The sequence below is a fragment of the Canis lupus genome, chromosome 12 (assembly GCF_011100685.1).
Source record: "Canis lupus familiaris isolate Mischka breed German Shepherd chromosome 12, alternate assembly UU_Cfam_GSD_1.0, whole genome shotgun sequence".
In the NCBI taxonomy this organism is placed as follows: domain Eukaryota; kingdom Metazoa; phylum Chordata; class Mammalia; order Carnivora; family Canidae; genus Canis; species Canis lupus.
In genome coordinates, this window is record NC_049233.1 from 20,625,764 (window position 1) to 20,648,348 (window position 22,585).

Sequence of the window (22,585 nt, forward strand, 5' to 3'; positions counted from 1 at the left end):
ATGCCTGCTGGGTCTCTGCGGATAGGTTTGCTGTGACTTATGTTTCTACCCTTGTAGGTTACAGACCTTTTGTCCTGAGCTGCTTTCATGACTTTTTCTTTGTCTATGAGATTTGCAAGTTTCACTACTATATGTCGGGATGTTGATAGATTTTTATTGATTTTGATCAATAAAAATTTTATTGATCTATTTTATTGATGTTGGGGGGTTCTCTGTGCATCCTGGATTTGAATGCCTGTTTCCTTCCCCAGATTATGGAAGTGCTTTGCTATAATCTTCTCCAATTTACCTTGCACACCCCCTGTCTCTGTCTTCTTCTGGGATCCTAATTATTCTAATATTGTTTCACTTTTTGGTATCACTAATCTCTCTAAATCTCCCCTCATGTTCCAGTAGTTGTTTATCTCTTTATCTCAGATTCTGTATTCACCATCATTTTGTCTTCTAGATTACTAATTCTCTCATCTGCCTCACTTATCCTAGCAGTGAGTGTCTCCAGTTTTTTTTTTTTAAGATTTTAATTTATTCATTCATGAGAGATGCAGAGAGAGAGAGAGAGAGAGAGAGAGAGAGGCAGAGACACAGGCAGAGGGAGAAGCAGGCTCCATGCCAGGAGCCAGACGTGAGACTTGTCCCTGGTCTCCAGGATCACACCCTGGGCCCAAGGTGGTGCTAAACCACTTGAGCCACCGGGGTTGCCCACATCTCCAGTTTTAATTGCATCTTATTAATAGCATTTTTTTTATTTCAACATGATTATAGTCTTTTTTTATTTCTCCAGGGATTCTCTAGTTTCTCCTATGCCCAGCTGGTCTCTTTACAATCATTATTCTGAAAACTAGTTCCAACATCTTACTTATGTTCATATTGATTAGGTCCCTGGTAATCAGTACTGCCTCTTGTTCTCTTTTTTGAGGTGTGTTTTTCCATCTTGTTATTCTGTCCAGAGAAGAACAGATAAACGAGAGAATAAAATACTAAAATGGCAACGACCCCAGAGAAATATACACTAAACAAATCAGAAGAGGCCTGAAACTGAAAAGAAAAAAGATAAATAAAAAATAAGAGAATATAATTAGACAGGTGAACAGAATACAGCAATACACTGGATCCTGTATTTTGGTCCATTTGTTAGAAAACTAGATCCCAAAATTGTAATGAAAGAAAAACTTACATACATACAAAAAAATTAAATACAATGAAAAGATAGAATGTAACTGTAAAAATGAAAATTAAAAAACAAGAAAAGGGCAGCCCCGGTGGCTCAGTGGTTTAGCACTGCCTTCAGTCCAGGGATATACAAAAAAAAAAAAAAAAAAAAAAAAAAAATTAAATACAATGAAAGGATAGAATGTAAAATGAAAAATTAAAAAATGAAAATGTAAAAATGAAAATTAAAATTAAAACAGATTTTTTAAAAGAGTGATAAAATAAGAAACTGGTTGAAAAGGAAAGAGAAAAAATTAAAATGTTAAGACTAAAGAATCATGGGAATAAAAACCATGAATTCTATATGCTATATTCCCCTAGCAGTGGAGTTTTGCAGTTCTCAATGATGAGTAAACTTGGTCTTGGCTGGATGCTCTTGCTGATCTTCTGGGGGAGGCCCTGTTGTGTTGATCCTCAAGTGCCTTTGACACCATCCCCTCCGCGTCCCCATTGAATTGCACCACTCTTGCCAGGGGCCAGGCTAACTGATCTGTTCCAGATTGCTGAAGGTGGCTTTTATTCTTGGAAGGCTTTCCACACAGCCTTAGAGGATGAGAGTGAAAATGGCAGCCTCACCAAGCTCCATGCCCAGAAGGAAAGCTTGGGGCCCATTCCTCAGTGCCCCACAGGAGAAAGCAGTCACTCCTGTTTCCCTAATCTCTAGCCACTCCATTGCTCTATCACTTTCTGGGAGGGTTTACACAGGTTCCACCCACCCCACCCCGCCTCTGTGATTTATCTTCCCATATATCACCTCAGATTCACTTCTCTGCACCTGCCTTGCAGAAAGTGGTTTATTTTCTGTTTGTAGAATTGCAGCTATTCTTTTCTTAGAGCTCTGGTTAATAGCTATCTAGCTGAATTCCTAGGACTAGAGGAAACTAAGGTCTCTTACTCTTCCACCATCTTGGACTCCTTTGCAATGGTATAAGGAAGAGCCTAACCTGGAGAAAGTGCTGACTCCCTTCCATTTTCTGGAAGGAACAGGCACTGCTAGTCTGAGGAGGTCATAGCAAGGAAGTGATTGCCAGATAACCTGTCATATTAAATGCTTTATTATTGAGACAGGCAAAGGGGGTGTTCCTCAGTAGGGAGCAGCCTCTCCCACAGCTCCCAGACTCCACAGGGTTCCCTACTAAACCAGGAAAATAGTGATGGGGAGGAGAGTGTTTCTAAGCACAAGAAGTAATACCCAGTTAAGGCAGCTAAGCTCCTCTCACCCAGTGCTAGAATAACTCAGCTAGATTTTCTAGTCTTACAGAACTTGGGTTGCAACAGAATTCACTATATAGTCCTTTTCACAAATTTAGATTACTATGTCCCCATTCTCTTTATCATATTTTCTTTGCTGTCAGCATACTCCCCGCTGCCTTAACTGGGTCATTTGCAGACTCTTCTTGACTGTACTTTAGCTTTTTCCTCTAGCCCCAGGACTCTTGCATGTATTACTTCTTGTGCTTAGAAATATTCTCCCCTCCCAACTCTTAGCAATCCTGTACATCCTCTAGCCTATCATTATTTTGACCTCATGTGTTTAATAGTTGCTTTCCCCCTGTTGACTATGGGCTCCTTCAGGGCAGGGATAAAAGTACCCATGGCTAATGATAATATCTGGCACATGGCAGGGATATAATTTATCTTTTTCTAATGGAAAATTTCTAACATATAATAGACTTCAATGTACCCATCACCTTGCTTCAACAATTGTCAACGATATTTCAAGGCACATCCCAGACTTCATTTTATTTCATCCATTAATAATTTAATATATATCTTCTAGACTTTTTTAAAGATTTATTTATTATCATGATTATTATTTTAAAGATTTTATTTATTTATTCATGAGAAACACACAGAGAGAGGCAGAGATATAAGCAGAGGGAGAAGCAGGCTCAATGCAGGGAGCCTGATGTGGAACTCGATCCCAGGACTGTGGGATCATGCCCTGAGCCGAAGGCAGATGCTCAACTGCTGAGCCACCCAGGTGTCCCAAGAGTTATTTATTAGAGAAAGAGAGAGAGAGAGAGCAAGTAGGGGAAGGGGCAAAAGGAGAGGGATAGAGAATCTCAAGAAGACACCGTGCTGAGCACAGAACCTGCCAATGCAGGGCTTTATCCCATGACCCTGAGATCATGACCTGAGCTGAAATCAAGAGTCAGACAACTAACTGAGCCACTCAGGTGTCCCTCAAAGGGGTCTTTTTAAGAAGCAAATTAATTCTGTCATCTTCTGGCTTACACCCCTTCAGTGAACCCTTTCAGTGAGTCACTGTTGCTTTCAGGGTGAAGTTCAGGCTTTGAACAGAGTTTACAAAGCCCTCCTGAGTCGCCCATTTTGTCCAGCCTCATTTTGGTCACTCTTCCTCCCTCACTCCCACACTCTCACTTTTAGAATTTCTTTCCCACCTCCTGGCCCTCCTGCCTTGACACAGGCCATTTGGTCTTAAAATTCTCTCTTCCATCTGCCTTCCAACTCCCCCTTTGGATACCTGCTCCTCACATTTCAGGACAGCTAAAGTACCAGTCCCTGCTGAAGCTCCTCCTGACATGGTCACACAGACCAGGTCTGCTAAGAGCTTGGCTTGGCATTAGTGTGGTGGTTTTAAGCCTGGCCTTTGGAGTTAGGTTCCTGGGTTCAAACCAGGGCTCTGGCCCTTGCTACTGTGTAGGTTGGGGTAAATTACTTCCTCTCTGTGTTTCAGTTTCTCCATCTGTAAAGTGGAACCATAATACCTATTCTCATGACCCTATTGTGAGGATCAAATGTGGAGTGCTTTAAGTCAGAGCCTAATAGTAAAATAGCACTCACTGTATGTGTATGTCTTAGTCATCATATTTCTGCTCCATCCCAGTGTTTCCTGAATGTCAGCCTTTAACCCCATTAGGTGTAGGAAGATATGAAGACATATACATTTTAATGACTAACAATGGTTATCTTTGGGTTGTGAAATTAGACGAGGGGTGTGTGTATATGTACATTTTGTCTTTTCATAAGTTTTGTGCACTAAGCCTATACTATGAAATTTAAAAAAGAAGTAATGCAATACCTTAGGAAATTAATAAAAAGAATCAGAATACTCAACCATTTCCTCTTTGGTTACAAATATATGAGGATGTATATGTACATGTGCAAAGACAGAAAGGAACACAGAACAAGGAAAATAATGTGCATTAGAGTTGCAAAACTGTGGATAAATTAATCTTCTTTTAAAATGTACCAGAACTTAATATAATATCATTTCTTAACAAAATAATTAAAATCAGGAGAATAGATATGAAGCAAAAGGGAACTTCTCCTATAAAATTTTTTTAAAGATTTTTAAAAATTTATTTGAGAGAGAATGAGTGAGAGTGAGAGAGAGTACAAACAGGGGGAGTGGCAGGCAGAGGGAGAGGGAGAAGCAGGCTCTCTGCCAAGCAGGGGGCCTGATGCAGGACTTGATCCCAGGACCCTGGAATTATGACCTGAGCTGAAGGCACATGCTGAACTGACTGAGCCATCCAGATGCCCCAGGAACATCCTCTAAAGAGAAGGGAAGGAAGGAGGGAGAGATAAAAGGAAAAAAGAAGAAGCAGGATTCGTTTTACCTTAATACAGATTTGTGTACCCTAATAGTACTCAGCATTATCCAATATGGCAAGCATCACCATATATTGCAGAGTATAGTACAATTAATGCTTAGTGAAATATGTGTTAGTATGTCCCAACCTGGCATAGGCTTTGCTTTGCATTGCCTTGTATTAGCTTAATGTCTCCTTATATCTCCTCAGTTACTGTAATTGTACAATGAAGAAAGTGGGCCTTTGAGTTGTAGTTTCAAAACCCAGCTTAACCACTTACTAACTATGCAAACTGGGGAAGTAGTTTAATATCTCTGAGCCTAATTTTTCATAAGTAAAATGGAGAGAGTAATGCCTACCTCGCTAGGTTATTGTGAGGTTTAAATGAGATAATATGTGTAAAATAGTTGGCATTTAATTCAAAATGGTCCTTACCACCATCACCATCACACACACACACACACACACACACACACACACAGAAGAATATTATTTAGCCATAAAAACATGAAATCTTGCCACTGCAGCATGGATGGACCTAGAGAGTATAACATTAAGTGAAATAAGTCAGTCAGAGAAAGACAAATATACGATTTCACTCATATGTGGAATTTAAGAAACAAAATAAATGAGCGAAGGAAAAAAAGAGAGATAGACAAAGCAAGAAACAGACTTTTAACTGTAGAGAACTGATGGTTATCAGAGGGGAGGTGGGTGGGGAATGGCAGAAAAAGAGGGTGGAGATTAAAGAGTACAGTTATCATGAAATAAAATAAAATATTAAAAAAAGAAAAAAACTAGAGATCATTTGAGGTGATAAACAAAAAGACCCAGCTGTGGGAGAATCGTCAATAAAGCTAGGGTCAACATACAGACACTGGAGCTGGGCCTTTCAGGAACAGTCTGCTGCCAAACCCTCAACAAATACATCAAATCCAAGGTTTTCATTAAAATGTGGTTCTACATGAGAGAATCCTAACTGTGGGAAACGAACAAGGGGTAGTGGAAGGAGAGGTGGGCGGGGGGATGGGGTGACTGGGTGATGGGCACTGAGAAGGGCACTTGACAGGATGAGCACTGGGTGATATGCTGTATGTTGGCAAATTGAGCTCCAATAAAAAATAAAATAAAATAATAAAATAAATAAAATAAAATAAAATAAAATGTGGTTCTAGAAACTACTTCTAAAGCAGTTTTTTATTCAGCCATAAGAAAAGGAAGGAAATCTTCCATTTGAGACAACATGGGTGGACTTTGAGGGTATTATGTTAGGTGAAATAAGTCAAACAGAGAAAGACTAATACCGTCTGATCTCACTTATATGTGAAATCTTAGTTGTGGAGGGGGAAGGGAAACAAGTTCATAGATACAGAGTGATCTCTGATTGGTGGTTGCCAGAGGCAGGGGGTGGAGGGTGGTTGAAATGGGTGAAGGAGGTCAAAAGCTACAAATTTCCAGTTATAAAATCCATAAGTAGTGGGGATATGATACACAGCATGGTGCCTATACAGTTAATGAAAGTGTATTGTAGGAATGCCTGGGTGGCTTTGTGGTTGAGCGTTTGCCTTCCGCTTAGGTTGTGATCCAGGGTCCTGGAATCAAGTCCCACATCAGGCTCCCCATAGGGAGCTCCCCTGTATATGTCTCTGCCTCTCTCTCTCTGTGTCTCCCATTAATAAACAAATAGAATCTTTAAATAAATAAATAAATCTGTATTGTATATTTGAAAGTTGCTAGGAGAGTAGATCTTAAAAATTCTCATTGCAAGAGAGATTTGTAGCTATTTGCAGCTATGTGTGATAATACATGTTAAGTAGACTTACTGTGGTCATCAATTTTGCAATATATACAAATATGAAATCATTATGTTGTATACCTGAAACTAATGTAATATTAAATGTCAAGTACATCTCCCCCCCAAAAAAATTTTTAAATCAGGTCCTGTAATTCAGAGCTTATTTTGTCCCAGCAATCATGATATATTTGTAGAGTTTATTTCTGACCAAGGACTCAGTATAAAATAATGCCTAGATACGGCCAAGAAAATGTCATGAAAGCACAGATGAACTCTGAACCTTCAAAATAGATTTCAATAGATTTATTGAGCTTTAATTGGTATAAAATGGAGATCTACTGTCATCCCTAAATCCTCCTTAAGACATATTTGGACACAATTGATATTTTGCTCAAAGAATCTAAGGGATTGGTGGCTAAAAGGAAGTCATGGGCTTCCCACGTCTCCCTCAGTCCCACACCTAACATCCACCAAGTTTGCTGATTTTCATCCCTGTTTTTGAATCTATCTCTTCCTCTGTCCTTACTTCCCTCTGCCTTACTTTTGGCCCCACCATCATTCAGCTGGGGGATCCTCCCAAGAATCCCTAAAGATATTCCCTGCCCCCTGGTTCTGTTTTTCAGCTTGAAGTTACAGAAAACTCAAACCAAAGTGTGTTAGCAATAGAAAATATCACTGTCTCAACAAGAAATCTGGAAGCATCTCAAAAGATCATTAAAAAAAAAAAGGTCATTAACTTGGCAACACAATAAGGTTATCAAGGACTCTGCAAGTATGTTGGCAGCTTCATGATGGTCATATCCTTGGCTGCACAATGACTGACTGCCACAGCTTGGCTCTTCAGCTGACTTCTCCTTTTGGGTATTCGTTAACGTTGCATAGCAGCACATAAACACATGACCATGATTGCCTACAGATTAATCAAAATCCATTGATGGAACTGAGAAGAGGCTGGTTTCCCTGAGCCCATGAGAAAGTGATGACAACAAAATTGCTGGATGCTAGTAGGATAGGCAACCAAATGTGCCTGCTCTCCTTCACCCTCCTCACCAGCCTCCTTCTACACAAAAGGCAGCCCAACAATGCATATCTGACGCACTTGCACTCCACCCTCCAGTGGCTCCCCAGGATTTAAGTCCCCTACTCTACATTCTAGCAGCATGAATACAAACTTTGAAGTATTTTTACACACACCAACCAATCTGCTCTATGCTGGTCCTCTCCTTCCTTTATTCTCATGCTAATACTGAGCCTCCAAATCCCACCTGGAGGAGATAATCTCCCCTTTCACCTAAGATTTGGCTAAATAACCCTTATTAAAGTCCTATTCTGAGCTATATCTGCTCAGTACAGAAACCATCACAATGGTTGTTCAGGGCTGAGTTCCCTTCTGGTTAGCCCCTGGTCTTCCTAAAACCCACTGTTAAATATGTTTTACATCATCCTACTTTTCTAACACTCTTGCAGTCTATCTTAGCAGTTACCTCTTAATGTAATGATTCTTTGCCAAATATAAACTCATTGAGATAATGTGTATTACCTTATTCATCTATGTAGCCCCCATACCTTCCGAGACGTGGCATAAAGTAAGCTATCAATAACTTAAAACATTGTTATTGTTGAACCAGTTGCATACAAGCTGATTAAGGAGAGGAAGGAGTCAAAGATAATGGTGGTAAGTGGAATAATTCTGCTAGGAAGAATGTTGGACAGGAGAGCCACTTGGGTGGGAACAAAGGTTTTGTGGGGTTAAAATATGACCATGTGGGGATTTAGCAATGGCAAGACTGCCCCGGTAAGATGAAAGACTGGAGTCTGTCTCTGGGGCCAAGAGAAGTTACAACGATGGTACAGTCATCAGTGTAGAGGAGATAATGTAAAGCATCAGAAAAGACCTATTCATCTTCAGTTGAAAACCTGTACATATAGAACTAACAGGGCTGGAGGTTTTAGCTTAAATGTTACTACTTCCTGATCCCCTTCATCCGTGTTGCCAGCTCCTGGAAACTCTCATAGGAACCTGTCCTATCGCCATCATCATACTTCCCATATGCTATTATTATTATTATTATTATTATTATTATTATTATTAATGATTTTACTATCTTCCCTGTTAGTCTACAAGCACCATTCTGTTAGGGACCATGTCTACTTTGATCTCCATGGTTTCTCCAACCCAGAATCCAGCACAGCAGACAACATTTAAAAACTATTTCTTGGGGCACCTGGGTGGCTCAGTGATTGAGCTTTGGCTCAGGTCATGATCCTGGGGTCCTTACAACCCTCCTTTGATCTGGCCCCATTATCGTCCTCCTTCTACAGATGTGGAATCTGGGGTTTAGGGAGTTTAAATAGTTAATGCAAGGGAACTGGAGCCTGCTATCTAGCACATCATTTTACCTCCCAGTTTTAGTAAAAAGAAGGCAAAAGAGGGATCCCTGGGTGGCGCAGCAGTTTAGCACCTGCCTTTGGCCCAGGGTGCGATCCTGGAGACCCAGGATCGAATCCCACGTCGGGCTCCCAGGAGCATGGAGCCCGCTTCTCCCTCTGCCTATGTCTCTGCCTCTCTCTCTCTCTCTCTCTCTGTGTGACTATCATAAATAAATTAAAAAAAAAAAAGAAGACAAAAGATAGGTTCTCAATGGTCATCCATGGGCTTAGGTCTGTCCCAGTCCTTTATTTGACTTGCCCAATATTTTTAAAACATTGACGCCAACACTGGAAATGGGGAGATTTCACATATACACCTGGATATCAAGCTTCTTTTGTAAATTTCAGAAAAACTAAGGAATTTATGCAGATTCAGACAGGTCAGGAGTTGGGTCAGAGCTGAGTAATAGCTGCTAGCCTGGTGAGGCCCTTAGGGGCCACATTACTCACACACACCCCCCTGAGTGTAAGCACCTGGCGCCCACGAGTCTACTTCACTCACTGGCCCACATGTACCCTGCAGCCATGCAATTGCTCTCTTCAGATTGTACACAGAGTCCTTACAGTTCTTTTATTATCATTCAATTTCCCTTGTCTTTTTCCTTAAAAGCAGAGTTAATCTTTTTTTGTTTGTTTTCTTAGTTGTTTTTTTAAGCCTCATTTTATTACCCTGCACTTTTTTTTTTTTTTTTAAAGATTCTATCTATTTATTCATGAGAGACACGGAGAGAGAGGCAGAGACACAGAAGCAGGCTCCATGCAGGGAGCCCAACGAGGGACTCGAGGGACTCAATCCTGGGTCTCCAGGATCACACCCTGGGCCGAAGTCGGCGCTAAACCGCTGAGCTACCCAGGCTGCCCCACCCTGCATTCTTATTTTCAAATGAATTAGAGTCCTCTAGAACGAAGACTGATTCCAAAGTCCCCTCTTGAAGACATCTGCCTCAGTACTCTGTAGTCACACCTCACGTCTAACCAGCAGCAATGTCAGGTCTTACCTGACCACCATGACAACAGTGGAGGAACAAAGCTCCTGCCTGAAGTAAACCAAACCCCCTTCCCCTGCAAGCCCACCACCCTGAGAAGTCCTTCAGAACAGTGCTTGCTCTAGCTATGAAGTATAAAAGAATCACCTGGAGAGCTTGTAAAAGCACATATCCTGGGCCTCTTTGAGGAGAGATTCTGATTTAATTGGCTCAGGTGAGGCCCAGGATTTATACTTTTACTCAGCAATTCCACCTCTGGGTATAAATTCAAAAGAATTGAAAGCTGGGTCTTGAAGACATATTTGTACACCCATGTGCATAGCAGCGTTATTCACAAAAGCCAAAAGGTGGAAGCACCCAATGTTCATCAAGAGATGAATGGACCAACAAAATATGGTATGTACACACAATAAAATATTGCTTAGTCTCAAAAAGGAAGAAAATTCTGACACATGCTACAACATGGTTGAACCCTAAGTGAAATAAGCCAGTCACAAAAAGATAGGTACTGTATGATTGCACGTATGTGAGATACAAGTTCATAGAGACAGTGGTTGCTAGGGGCCAGGAAGAGAGGAGGTGGAGAGTTGTTTAATGGGCATAGAGTTACAGTCGACAAAACTAAAAGACAACCTACAGAATGGGAGAAGATATTTGCAAATGACATATCAGATAAAGGGCTAGTTTCCAAGATCTATAAAGAACTTATTAAACTCAACACCAAAGAAACAAACAATCCAATCATAAAATGGGCAAAAGACATGAAAAGAAATCTCACAGAGGAAGACATAGACATGGCTAACAAGCACATGAGAAAATGCTCTGCATCACTTGCCATCAGGGAAATCCAAATCAAAACCACAATAAGATACCACCTCACACCAGTGAGAATGGGGAACATTAACAAGGCAGGAAACCATAAATGTTGGAGAGGATGCGGAGAAAAGGGAACCCTCTTACACTGTTGGTGGGAATGTGAATTGGTGCAGCCACTCTGGAAAACTGTGTCCCTCAAAGAGTTAAAAATAGAGCTGCCCTACGACCCAGCAATTGCACTGCTGGGGATTTACCCCAAAGATACAGATGCAATGAAACGCCAGGACACCTGCACCCCTATGTTTCTAGCAGCAATGGCCACAATAGCCAAACTGTGGAAGGAGCCTCGGTGTCCATCAAAAGATGAATGGATAAAGAAGCTGTGGTCTGTGTATACAATGGAATATTCCTCAGCCATTAGAAATGACAAATACCCACCATTTGCTTCAACGTGGATGGAACTGGAGGGTATTATGCTGAGTGAAATAAGTCAATCGGAGAAGGACAAACATATGTTCTCATTCATTTGGGGAATATAAATAATAGTGAAAGGGAATAGAAGGGAAGGGAGAAGAAATGGGTAGGAAATATCAGAAAGGGAGACAGAACGTAAAGACTCCTAACTCTGGGAAACAAACTAGGGGTGGTGGAAGGGGAAGAGGGCGGGGGTGGGGGTGAATGGGTGACGGGCACTGAGGGGGGCACTTGACGGGATGCGCACTGGGTGTTATTCTGTATGTTGGCAAATTGAACACCAATAAAAATAAATTTATTATTTAAAAAAAGGGCATAGAGTTTCAGTTTTGCAAGATGAAGAGAGTTCTGAAGTTAAAAGGTGGGATGGTTGCACAACACTGTAAATATGCTTAATGCCTCTGAACTGGACTCTAGGGAATCAGTAAGATGGTAAATTTTCTCTTATGTATTTTACTAGAATTTTAATAATAATAATAAAGATATTTGCATTCTAAGAAGCGCCCTGATGCTAATGCTGCTGACCTATGAATCACACATTGAAGCAGCCTTACTTCAGAGGACTCGACCAACCATAAAAACATTGACATTGAAACCAAATTAGTTCTTAGGGATACCAGCTTCCCTCTTTATTGCTGGGTGACTTGGTGCTTATTCTCCATAAAGCAGATCTCTTAACCTCCCTGGGTCTTTGTTTTCATGTCCCAAAGATGAGACTTTGGATGAGACCCTGGACCAGGTGACCCTGTTTCCTTCGGGATAAGTGAGTACATAATTTGAATATGAAAGTGCTTCCAGGAGAGAGCTCCAGCCAACAGATGGAAAGACTGTGCAGTGTACACAGTGTGGATTTAGGATACTCCAGACTTTTCCAGTCTATGGGAAGGAAACAAATTCTTTAGGAAAATTAGGTTTATTCAAGATGGTTCTGAAGGTTTGGGATCAATGTTTAGAATGCCTGGAATTTGAGAAGTGATCATTGGAATCTCTGATTTCAGTGTTTGGTAGTTTCCAGAAATGTAGGAGTCTGGTAATTCCAGTATAGTTAATGTACAGTGTTAGATTAGTTTCAGGTGTGTTATATAGTATTCAACACTTCCACATATCACTTGGTGCTCATTGGCAGATATAACTTTTATTTTATTTTTTTTAAACTTTTTTTTAAATTTTTATTTATTTATGATAGTCACAGAGAGAGAGAGAGAGAGGCAGAGACACAGGCAGAAGGAGAAGCAGGCTCCATGCACCGGGAGCCCGACGTGGGATTCGATCCCGGGTCTCCAGGATCGCGCCCTGGGCCAAAGGCAGGCGCCAAACCGCTGCGCCACCCAGGGATCCCGGCAGATATAACTTTTAAATCCCAGTTCCTCTTTCCTATTATTGTGAAATATTGTTTCCTTAATGGCAATTAGACCCCCCCCCCCCCATGCTGCCTGTACAGTATTAATGGCTAGGGCTGGAGCTTGTTGCTAATTTGATTGTAAAATCCAATTAAACTTTAGATGCAACGGACTTCATAAAACTGGCACTTCTACAGCTATTATCAAATATACATATATGGCTTGTATAATAGACCTAGTAAAACTAATGATTACGTGGATACATGAACTTCATGTTTGTTTTTCCGTATTTGGGGGAAAAATCATAGAAAAATTCAGTTTCGAAAGAAAGAAAGAAAGAAAGAAAGAAAGAAAGAAAGAAAGAAAGAAAGAAAGAAGAAGGAAGGAAGGAAGGAAGGAAGGAAGGAAGGAAGGAAGGAAGGAAGGAAGGAAGGAAAGAAGAAAGAAAGAAAGAAAGAAAGAAAGAAAGAAAGAAAGAAAGAAAGAAAGAAAGAAAGAAAAAGAAAAATTCAACTTCCCCTCTCAAAGCTACCACCAGGCAAAGACCGATTGACTAGAACATGCTTTCTTACCTTTGCTGATCTCTGGTGGTACCAGCGGGAGTATTTAAAGAAGCCAATGAAAGTAGAAATGTAAGAGGGAAAAAAGTACATGGTGTTTGTGGAATGCATGGAATTTATAATACCCCAAGCATGTTTCCCTTAGACATGCAATTTAAACTACCCAGATGAAAACTGGTCCATTGGTGATAGTTATATATGTTTCCTCTCAAAAAAAAAGTTGCTATAGGTGCAGCAGAACAACCATATAATTACATTTGGCTTGGAAGCAACCTGAGTCAGGAATCTCATGCTAAATTTGCAACCCAGAAATTGCTCCAGTCAGAGGTAAACTCATGGCAGACCAGTAACAGATGCCACTAGAGAACGATACTGGTCTGCATCAAAGTGCTGTTCACATCCAGTTCTCTGGAGTTGATACTGGAGAACGGTAGAGACCCAAGGACAACTGGACCATGCCTGCCAGGGATCGGGTTATCAAGAGATAACTAAAGGCAGCCAAGGACATTGGATAAGCAGATGTGTTCTGTCCCTGGTGCTCTCTATATGACACTGAGTTTTATAGGCAAGGAGACAGGCTCAGAAAGACAAAACTTGCTGAGTCAAGAGGCTGGCTTGATGCCAAATCTTTTTTTTTTTTTTAAGATGTTATTTATTTATTCATGAGAGACACCCACAGAGAGAGACAGAGGCAGAGACATAGGCAGAGGGAGAAGCAGGCTCCATGCAGGGAGCCCGATGTGGGACTCGATCCTAGGACCCCGGGATCACACCCTGAGCCAAAGGCCAACGCTCAACCACTGAGCCACCCAGGCATTCCTTGATATGCCAAATCTATGCTATTTTCACCACCTGCCTCTAACCCACACTGGGAGAAAGGAAGCACACCATGATCTGAGGCTTGAAAAAATGAACCAAAGGCACAACCACTGGAAGCAAGTGAGGGTCTGAAGCCTAAAGCAGGCAGAGGTGGAGGTGGGAGGTGGTCAGGGAAGCCCAGGACTTTGACTCCTGAGTAGGAGTGCCAGATAAAATGCAGGACATATGCAACATTTGGGACCTACTTGCACCAAAAACTATTTATTGCTTCTCTGAAAGGCAAATATAACTGGACATTTTGTATTTTTATTTGCTAAATTAGAAACACTATTTTTTTTAAGATATTGTTCATTTGTCTCATTTATTCATGAGACACACAGAGAGAGGCAGAGACATAGGCAGAGGGAGAAGTAGGGTCCCCGCTGAGCAGGGAGCCTGATATGGGACATGATTCCAGGATCCCAGTGAGGGGAACAGGGCTAGCAGAGGACAAAGTGCAGCTGATATTCCACAAACAACCCCCCCCCCCCCCCCCCGCCGCCCCAGGGTTCCTCATGAAGTTTCTAATTGTCTTAATGTGAATGCCTTGCTGGAGGGAAAAACAATATTTAACTTGAGAACGCAAGGCCTCCAGTATAGTGTAGGTCTTCCTTAGCATATGAAAATCTTTTTGAAATCTCCCTTTTCCTTACCTCCCCTAATTCCCAGTTATATAATCAGCCACCCCTCACAGGCCCCCGGGGTAGCAGCTCTTCCTGTCCACGGATCATGTCCCTGTGCTTTAATAAAACCACCATTTTGCACCAAAAATGTCTGAAGAAGTCTTTCTTGGTCATGGGCTCTGGACCTCATCCAAATTCCAACTTCATCACCGGGATCACACCCCAAGCCAAAGGCATAGGCTCAACCATTGAGCCACCCAGTAGCCCCAACAACCCTACTTCTGAATGCCTTTTGTATCTGGTTTGTTTGAATTGGAGGCAGGGCCTTGAAGTTGTTCTTTCTTTCTTTTTTTTTTTTTAAAGATTTTATTTATTTATTTATGAGAGACAGAGAGAAAAAGAGAGAGAGAGAGGCAGAGACACAGGCGGAGTGAGAAGCAGGCTCCATGCAGGGAGCCTGACCTGGGACTCAATCCCAGGACTCCAAGATCGCGACCTGGGCCGAAGGCAGGCACTAAACCGCTGAGCCACCCAGGGATCCCCGAAGTTGTTCTTTCTAAGTAAATGTTTGATTGCTCTTATGAGGGACAAGTAGAGGATGAAAAGACAATAGAACATTCTCACATTTGAGAAGGATAGCATTCTACGTGGGGAGCCAAGACTGTGTGTGTTTGGAAAGACAAGTAATAATACAAGACCAGGTCAGAAACTTCAGTGGGCACACAGATCACCTGGGATCTGGTTACAAGGCAGATTCTCATTCAGTTGGTCTGGGGAGGGCTTGTAACACTTTGCATTTCTGACATGCTTCCAGGTCCTGTCCATACTGCTGGTCTGGGGCCACACTTTAAGTAGTATATGTAAACCACATAAGCTGAAAGGGTCGTTCAGACACTGGTGCTCTTCACAGATGGAGCTTTCCCCACTGGGATGGGGGACAGAGGCACTGGGGGCCAGCCTCTGAGGTCCTGCGGGAATCTGTGCTTCAGATACGAGAGTCTTGGGCACGTCTGTTATTGTCTGCTGCTGTTATAGTCCATCTATGGGTCTTAATTGTTTACTTTTAGCAAAAGACATACAAGAACTATTGACCCAGGGTGTCTCTCTTTTCTTTCAGTGGAAAGATTTCTGTATTTCTACAGTGGCTGGGCTGGCCATAGGGCCTTAGAACATTTATTTTCCTGCAGACATTTGTGCTCAAGGATGAGGAAGATCTTATTTCATCTTTCTATCTCCAGATCGAAGGAACCCCTTCCCACAATCTCACTTTTCAAAGCCTGGTTGTTTTTGAATTACAGGGAACAGGAGTGAATTGTGGGGCCAGAACCAGAGAGGCCGATAAGAAGCCAGCTGCACTGGGCCTGAGCCAACATCTGGGAGCAGAGAGGCTTCCCTGCCCATGATCAACAATGCAGATGCCACAGAATGAAACTGTTCTGGATTTCAAGGCCTAGCACCTCATAATTGACAAACTTGAAGGCAGATACTGGCTTCAGGGTCATCAGCAAAAATCTCTACTTCTCCTCTCTAGGTTTGGAAAGAAAGAGAAAAACTACTATGTATCTAGGGTCTGCTCTGTGTCAGGCACTGTGCCTAAATCTGTCATTGGATTCACACACACACACACACACACACACACACGTTGAAGTAACAGGCAGAAAGCAGCTGGTTTTTAATTTTTCTTGAATTCATTTCATTTGTGAGAATAAATTTCTATCTCTAGAGTATGGATTTATACACTTCAAATCTTTTTGCTTTTGTTGATGCGGATGCCCTGATTAAACACAAAATTTGATTTTGGAAATTGTTCAGATAGGGTATAATCTTACCCAAGAAAAAGGCTTTGCAATTCCATTCCCTAGAAGAGACTGAGGCCGCCCCGCCCATTCAGTGGACGTGTCTCTGGAGGTATCACCCGATTCAGTTGACTCCGGCATCTCTTCCAATCCCATGACTCCTTTGTCTGCTTGTTTTACACTTGACTGGATGCTTTATCACTACATGAAGCAGTTCTCTTTGATGCCTTCTGGGAATAATAAATGCAACTGAATTATAGTTTTTAATTCAGCCACAAAGCCGAGAAGGGAGAAACAATCGTGTTAACTTGATTATTGAATTCTTTTGCAATTGTCAAGGGACAACAGAGGCTTCCAGACTATTGGGAAATATTTGGCTACTTCAAGGTGTACATTCCAGTCCTGTAAAGAGGTGATCCAGCTTAAAGCAGAACTTGAGAGTTCTCCACACCCTCCACTCCCCTGTACTGGTGTCCTTGGTATACACGGTCTAATAATAACGCAGGTCCTTCCCACTCTGCCCCTCCCCTACTAGTGAGATTGACAACAGGCATTGCTAGGCAGGGCAGAGGAAACTCTCTTTCAACCACTTAACTTTTTCCATTAACTACTTTGAGACCTACCTCATAAGGATGATTCGTGAAGGATAAGTCATAGGTAAAACCTGCCTAGCACAAAGCTAGACACAAGGAAGGCACTCAAAGACAATAGCCATTGTGATTTTTGCATCATTATAAATAGAAGAGGCTAGGGAGAGAGAATTTAAAGGCACCAAGGAGGGGTGCTGGGGTGGCTCAGTCAGTTGAGCACCGCCTTCAGCTCAGGTCATGATGATCCTGGGGTCCTGGAATGGAGTTCCAAGTCAGGCTCCTTGCTCAATGGGAAGCCTGCTTCTCCCTCTCTCTTCCCCTCTCCTCACTCATGCTCACTCACTCACTCTCTCTCAAATAAATAAATAACATTTTTTCCAAAAGTAATAAATTAGAGCACTGAGGAATGATAAGAAAGTAGGGAGGAGAGAGGTAAGTCAATAGCCTCTTAGACTGGTTCCTATCTCACATGGTTAGAAGCCAACCTCAGTCTTGCAGGCAGGTCTTAGAGGATGCCAGCAGGGAGAATGGGGCCACATAGACTTACCAACCAGGATGCCCATAGTTATCCACCACCACTACCAAGAAAGCAAAAGAGAATTGCCTCTCTGGCTCCTTCTGGGGCCACTGGCCTGGCACACCTGGCCTGTTAGAACAGTCTTACCTGAAGGCTGGGTTGAGCAAGGATGTCCCTGGACATACCCACAGGACTGAAATCCTTAACACTACCAGAGGCCATCCTAGGAAACAAGATGGAATAATATCTCCCCGACCAGTGTCTGGGTCTTTTTAAAGCCTTGTATTTTACAATTACTTGCTCTTGACTCTGGAAAAGGAAGGCATCTTGGGCCTGGCATGAGTAGCCCTGGCTTTTCACCCTCATCCTGGTCCTGTCTCTGGGAACCTTCATCCTCAGGGTTCTCAGGGCCTCAATTTCCTCTGTATAATCTCAAATGGTCATATGGCTCTTGGAATGTTGTCAAAAGGATTAAATCATATAGTGGATGTAGAACACCAGGAAGAGAGCCTGGTCCAAAGAAAATTCCTAATAAAGATTACTTTTCACTCACGACATTTGTCTGAAGAAATCTGTATGTCGGGGATCCCTGGGTGGCTCAGCGGTTTAGTGCCACCTTCAGCCAAGGGCCTGGTCCTGGAGACCCGGGGTTGGAGTCCCACTTTGGGCTCCCTGCATGGGGCCTGCTTCTCCCTCTGCCTGTGTCTCTGCCTCTCTCTCTCTCTCTCTCTCTCTCTCTGTGTGTGTGTGTGTGTCTCATGAATAAATAAATAAAATCTTTAAAAAAAGAAAAGAAATCTGTATGTCGTGTAGGACACTGATCCTTATAGGTATCCGTATTATATCCATATTATAGATATCCATATCTATGTCCTGATACCTGAAATTCCTCTGAGAAGGGACAAAGGTTTTTATAATTAAATATGAGGCTGAATGTACAAATTGTGCAGAGGGAGGTTTCATAAATCTGAGAACTTACTGTGGAGGGGAAGAGTGCTGTGATCAGAGAAGCCAGAGAGAACAGGATCCCTGCTGGCTTCTCAGATAAAGATGCCAGCGGTATTGTTGTCAGCCCAGGGCCTGTGTGTCAGCTCTGCAGGTCCTAAGACACAGTTGTATGAAGTGCCTCCAAAGGTAACATAACAGGAGAAAACTTCCTTTCGTGAAAAATACACGAGACAGCCTGAAAAAGAAGGAAATGCTGCCACACACTATAACATGGGTGGCCTTCGAAACCAAACGCAAAAGAACAAATATTGTATGATTCCACTTATATGAGGTACCTACGGTGACAAATTCACGGAGACATAAAATATAACAGTGTTCACCAGGGGCTGGGGGAGGGGGAATAGGAAACTATTATTTAATGGGTACACAGTTTCAGTTTGCGATGATGAAAAATTTCTACAGCTGGAGAATGGTGAGGGTCACACAGCAGTGTGAACACACCTAGGGCAGCTGAATTGTACATTTAAAATGGTTACAGGGATCCCTGGGATCCCTGGGTGGCGCAGCGGTTTAGTGCCTGCCTTTGGCCCAGGGCGCGATCCTGGAGACCCGGGATCAAATCCCACGTCGGGCTCCCAGTGCATGGAGCCTGCTTCTCCCTCTGCCTCTCTCTCTCCCTCTCTCTCTCTCACTGTGTGCCTATCATAAATAAATTAAAAAAAAATAAATAAATAAATAAAAAATAAAATGGTTACAATGGTAAATTTTATGTTATGCATATTTTACCACAATAAAACAAAAAGGGGAGGAGCACCTGGGTGGCGCAGTTGGTTAAGCACTGGATTCTTGCTTTTGGCTCAGGTCATGATGTCAGGGTCGTGAGATCCAGCCCCACGTTAGGCTCCATGCTCCGCAGTCTGCTTTGAGATTCTCTCTACCTGCCTCTCCCTCTCTCATGCTCACGCGCACACTCGCTCTCTCTCAAATAAATAAATTAATCTTAAAAACACACACGTACACACAAAAGAGACATATATACAAACCAGAGATACCTAATTACTTTCAAGAAGAAAATAACTGCCTGGATTATCAGAATGTTTCTGATAGCTGGCCAACACACCCACAACCCTGGAGGTCAGAAACAAAAAAAGTCTGTTAGCAAAGCCATAATTAACACAGAGGGGTGATATTTAGAGCTGACTCAACTCATGAAGCTATGAATTCAGTCTACCATCAGCACTCCCTTTGGCAATTTCCCAGCCAGTTTTTCACAAACTAGTAGAGAGAAGAAATGATAGTATTTGTTAGCCCCAGAGGTAAACCACCCCTCTAGCTGCCCCAAGGGCTGAGCTAATTAACTCCTGGTTTCTACAACCCATCCAGGACACACAGCTCTGTCAGGAGGCCCGGAATATTCACGTTCAAGTACTAGAACGGTCTGCAAATTCCTTTCCTTTGCATGCTGCCTTATAAAACTGCTATATGAATTCTAGCTCATTTTTGCATTAAATCCTATTTCCTTGAGGTTATACCTCAACATCCTTAACTGACTTAGGAGTTTCTGAGATTTCCTCACAGGATCTTGACATTCTTTATGCCTAGCAGAGTCTGTAATACCTTATTTCATTCACTGTTGAGAGAAGGAGCTACTGGCTCAGGTAGGACAGCTTCTCACCTACAAGAGCAAGTCTTGCTGGACCTTCCTGCAGGAAGAGAAAGCCACGGGAAGATCACCCAGGAGTATTACCTTGGCATTGTGGGTTTATGCCAGTTTTATCTTGGAGAAGTGAATGGGCTGTGATAGCACATCAGAGATGGCCTGGGGCTGGGGTGGGAGCAGCCTTTGACTGGGACAAAGAAGTTTTTGTGGAATGGGAACATATTCTAAAACTACAGTGAGGTGATACTTGTACAACTATACACACTTACTTAAACTCATTGAACATTTTATGTATGTTATCCTCAGTAGTGTTTTCTATCAAAAATAAGAATGTGGAGTGCCAGGGTGGCTCAGTTGGTTAAGTGGCCAGCTCTGGATTTCCACTCAGGTAGTGATCTCAGGCTTTGCACTCAGCCAGGAGTCTGCTTGTCTCTCTCCCTCTGCCCCCCACTTCCCCAGCTTGCTTTCTCTTGCTCTCTCTCTCTCAAATAAATTAATTAATTAAATATTTTTTAAAAAAAAGAAATGTGACATTTGTAAGAACAAAAACAAAAAGCACTGAGCTGTAAACATTAGATTTGGCCCCTTTACTGTTCACTTAGTTAAAAAGCTTTATCTTAAAAAAAAAAAAAAAAAAGCATCAAATTCTAATAGTGTTATAATCTGAAAAAAAAAGAAGTCCTATACTTGCAAAGTTTTGGGGAGGATCCAATGGCACTGGATGAAAAGTGTCATGGGGAAAAAACAAAAACCAGAAAGCACAATATGCTGACTCAACATGGCTGTGGAGGGCAAGGCCTGGAAACACCAAATCCAAATCTGCTATTTCTTAAGCAACCAGGAAGACTATCTCCTGGCTATCTTCAGTCTCACAAGCTGAACACCAGGCTACTGCCAAATCTATTGAAAAGACCATGGATCCTGACTGCTGTGTCTGGGTTCAGGTCAGCCACTTACTAGCTTGTGATCTTACACAAATTTGCCTCATCTCTGTGTGTCTAGTTTTTCCAATCCCTAAAGCCGAATTGTCATTCCTGCTACAGCACAGCATTGTGGGAGCTTGGAATATGGAGTAACAGACTGGCTGAGCCTTACTTTCCCTAACTATAAACTGGGGAGATAGTAAATCTTTGTGGGTGTGTCTGGCCTGCATGTCTATTCTCTCCTCCTGGCAATACCAGTCCACTCCTTTAGGGAACCTCTTTTGCCTCTTCCCAGTAGTCAAACTGTGGCTGCAGCATCACCTCATTGTCAGCCCCTGGGCCATCTGGGATGAGGATGAGCCAATCATAAGCCTTGAAAGAACCTGAGGCCAACATAGAATGAAATCTGGGCAATCTGGATTGTCTGAAAGTCCCTGGATTCATATTTGTTCTTTCAAACATATGAGCTAATAAACCTTCTTTGTGTAAAAGCAACAGCCAACACCCCATGCCCCAAATAAAAAACCAAAACCAAAAACAAACCTCCTTCTCCCAATTTTGCTCAGGGCCAGCAGTTCACTGGGGAGCGGGGGAAAGCAACCATCTCTGACTTTGTCTTGAGTTTTTCCCTCTAGCCCTGGGTAGAGGAACTCACAAAGTAATCCCACGTTTTAAAATCCAAGCTGAAAAATAAATAAAATAAAATAAAATAAAATAAAATAAAATAAAATAAAAATAAAATCCAAGCTGGACTCCAAATTATCAACATTGAGTTAGGCAGGGTCAGGACGGGGTCATTGCGCCGTTTTCATCCTTTGTATGCTGAGGTTTAAACAAACAAAACAAATAGGCTTTAACTGAAACAGGGGAGATTCATCGTCGCCAAGAAAAGAAATTCTCACCTTCTAGAGAGCTAAATGCTTGAAATGGGAGAACAAAGTTGGCAATAGGATCTCCACCCACCCCAGTATCTTCTGGAAGAGAGGACCAAAGACCTCTAAGCTGCCCGCCCCCTACACACACACACTCCTTCTATGAGTATACTGAGCTGACTGTCTTCACTTGCCCAACTTTTTCTGTCCAAAGCTACGACTGTCTGATGATGGGACAGAGGTAGGGCCTTGAATGCTGCTGGGCGCTATTGGGCTCTCTGAGGTTCAGTTTCTTGGGCACCAGAGTTACCTCTGCCAGTTTGGGTAGCTAGGCAGTGGGCCCAAAGAGAACCTATCGAGAAGAATGAAGAGGTAAAAACTATTACAAGAAAGGCAGCAAGTTGTACGTATGGGGTTATTGGGTGATGAAACATGCTCTGGCACGGTGTCTGTGCCTCTGTCAGGTGCCTTTAGGGTGTGCTCGGAGAATGTGCCGGGCTGGGGTCAGACCTAGGGCTTGTTTTCTAAACCCAGGAAGAAGAACCTTAGGCGGAACAGGCTTAGAGCTTTGGGAACTCAACCTCGCAGTGTTTGGCTTCTCAAGGGAGGCACCAGGGCAAGGTGTGAG

General features: G+C 42.4%; 2 long non-coding RNA genes across 2 annotated transcripts; one reads left to right on the forward strand and one right to left on the reverse strand.

Moving 5' to 3' along the window:
* The first annotated feature begins 11,771 nt into the window (after positions 1–11,771).
* Positions 11,772–18,109, forward strand: LOC119874182. The gene is made up of 2 exons (XR_005367862.1): positions 11,772–12,033; positions 15,950–18,109. It is a non-coding gene; the product is annotated as an uncharacterized LOC119874182 (long non-coding RNA).
* Positions 16,259–21,765, reverse strand: LOC111098285. The gene is made up of 5 exons (XR_005367860.1): positions 21,629–21,765; positions 20,120–20,205; positions 19,555–19,630; positions 18,534–18,737; positions 16,259–16,677 (listed from the first exon to the last, which is right to left on the reverse strand). It is a non-coding gene; the product is annotated as an uncharacterized LOC111098285 (long non-coding RNA).
* Positions 21,766–22,585: the final 820 nt, after the last annotated feature.